The sequence below is a fragment of the Triticum aestivum genome, chromosome 5B (assembly GCF_018294505.1).
Source record: "Triticum aestivum cultivar Chinese Spring chromosome 5B, IWGSC CS RefSeq v2.1, whole genome shotgun sequence".
NCBI lineage: Eukaryota > Viridiplantae > Streptophyta > Magnoliopsida > Poales > Poaceae > Triticum > Triticum aestivum.
Window position 1 is genome coordinate 659,384,471 of NC_057807.1, and position 2,500 is coordinate 659,386,970.

Sequence of the window (2,500 nt, forward strand, 5' to 3'; positions counted from 1 at the left end):
CGTAGTTTGCTTCTCCTCGTGTGCAGATATCATGTAATGCCGATGCTTCCCTTGGCTGAGCTCAATGTAGTTTGGTGGTGGTGTCCTGGTGTGGTCTTCCGGTTGGCAACGGTGTCGGTCGCTCTTTAGTCCTCGGGTGGGCGTCTCCACCTTTCGACGGATCGGCGCCCTTTGTGCCAGGGCGAGGGGGCAGGGAGCCCCCTTCTGAGGTGGAGGAGGGCGACATCGACGGCCAGAGCCCATGGAGCTGACAACGGTGCTCCTCCAGCTACTGGTTGTTTCTTCCCCAAGCTTTTGCTGGTGTCCTGCGTGGTGCTCTTCTCGCTGTGGAGGGCTTCTTTGACTTTTAGCTGAACTTGTGCTTTAGTTTCCATATCTTTGCTAGTAGTTTGTAGTAGCTTGATAGCTATTTACACATCACCATGTATCGTCTTGCTGTTTTTTTTCATTGGTTCCTATGTTTGTTCGATGTAATCCTGGCCGGTTGATGGCTTTGTTAATTCAAAGCCGGGCTTTGTTAATTCAAAGCTGGGCTCTCATTGAGCCTTTGTTCTAAAAAAAACACCCACGGGAGCAACACATGGTCCCTTTTCCCCACAAATAAAAGGAATTGTGAGAACACGAACTGCTCGAGTTTTGTGAGAAAACGGCAAGTCCAAACCGGCGGGAATCTAGCTCCTGCCCGTCTCCACATGGCAAAGCCATCACCATTCACCAGTACTCAGCGCGCGGCAGGCATGGAGATGAGGAGAGAAGGTTGCGCTGAAGACACTGCTGCTGACAGAGAGAGTGGTGGCGGGGTGTCAGGGCATGGACGACATCACAACAACGCTGGCAAATTTATAAGATAGTTGCACTTGCACGAATGCATCGACTATGCTCACGAGATCTCGGACGCGTCAATGGTTGTGGCCAAGCACATGAGGAAGAAAAGAATAAGCTGACATGCAATGCAGGCCCGATAACTCAGTGAGATAACACACGAGACGAACCCCGACAATGTGGCCTCACTCGTTAGACGTCATTGTGTTCATTTACCAATCCTCTAATCGGGTTCTAAAAAAATGCCACTGAGGTAACAGGCTAGTGTATACAGTAGTCCAGTTCTGATACTCTCGAATGTAAAGTGGCTGTTAACAACCAGCCCCTCGTATTCTTGCCTTTGCTGATGTGGGTGGCAAATCTAAACATGGAACTACAGAATCAACTCAATGTAAAATTGGAATGGTATCCATGGACTCTAAATTTTAGTGGCCTGTAGGCGGTTTAAATGGCGAACTGAATTTAATACGTACTCCCTCTGTAAAATAGTGATCTAAACACTCTTATATTAGTTTGCGGAGGGAGCACTACTGATCGTTCTAGGTTTTGATTGGTAGCAGTCCTACCAACAAAAGAAACGTGACTGATATCATAACACTGGAAAGAAAGTAGAGCACCAGAGCAATCCCTAAGATGCAACTTATATAGAGCCGTTGGGTTTTGTATAGATAAGTTCTCGTGCGCGGAGTGAGAGAGAGAGAGTATTACATCACAAAATAAACTTCGCAAAACAACGCACGTCCACAAACAGTGTCTCACATCATCAAAAAGGAACAAATTTCGCATAGCGACACTTTCTTTCAGACAAAGTATCAGAAAACCACACTGTTTGACATAGCATTTCAGAAAACCGCACTTTATTGACATAAGACAAAACCACAACTTGAAATGCATGCTCAAAAGAGGGTATTTTGTACTCCCTCCCAACCCCCTTCAGTTTCAAACTAAATGAAGTTCTAGCTTTGTCCTAAGTGAAACTTGTTTAATTCAACCATGTCTCTAGAAAAACATGTTTAGATCTACAACATCAAATATATGAAGTTCTAAAGAATTTAAAGAAACTAATTTGGCATTCTAGATATATTGGTATATTTTTCTATAGACCCGGTCAAACTTAAACAAGCTTGAGTTAGGACAAAGATAGAACTTCATTAAGTGTGGAATGGAGAGAGTACGACACAATTTGGTTGCGGTTTTGAGAAATTGTTACATTTACATCACTTAAATTCTCCCCCAAGTAAAGGGCCGCGCCATGGGTGAATCGATTTCGTCAAGAACTAACCAGAGAAGGTTCCATGCCATGAAAGGATCTCCGATACACCGCATGGTTCTGCTCCAATATAAGAAGGTGGGCATATAGCTCATTCCATATCTATATAGGTTGTTATCAAACCAGCATCCTGCGGCGATGGAAGCGAGGTACCCAAACTCTGCTGCAATTCTCAAGACCGAAGATGCTTCTGGGTCTCCAAGTCGAGGCATCCTAAATCCTGTTGTACTAGATCGCCTGAAAAACTATCTGACAAAAATAACATTCAGGTTCTCATGTTTGAGAAAAGACATATGAGTTAATAAAAGACCAACAAACATGGATCGAATCATATGTCAAATTCAATATCCGCATACAGAAATAATTAATAAGGGAAATAATAACATTAAAAGGGCTCTCGAGTTAAGA

The 2,500-nt window shown here is 43.9% G+C and overlaps 1 long non-coding RNA gene across 1 annotated transcript in view; it reads right to left on the minus strand.

Annotated features, from left to right (window-relative positions):
* Positions 1-1,634: 1,634 nt before the first annotated feature.
* Positions 1,635-2,500, minus strand: part of LOC123117463 (uncharacterized) — a 1,798-nt gene continuing 932 nt past the window's right edge. The window contains exon 2 of the long non-coding RNA XR_006457382.1: positions 1,635-2,341. This is a non-coding gene — a long non-coding RNA (uncharacterized lncRNA). The remainder of the gene's footprint in view (positions 2,342-2,500) is intronic.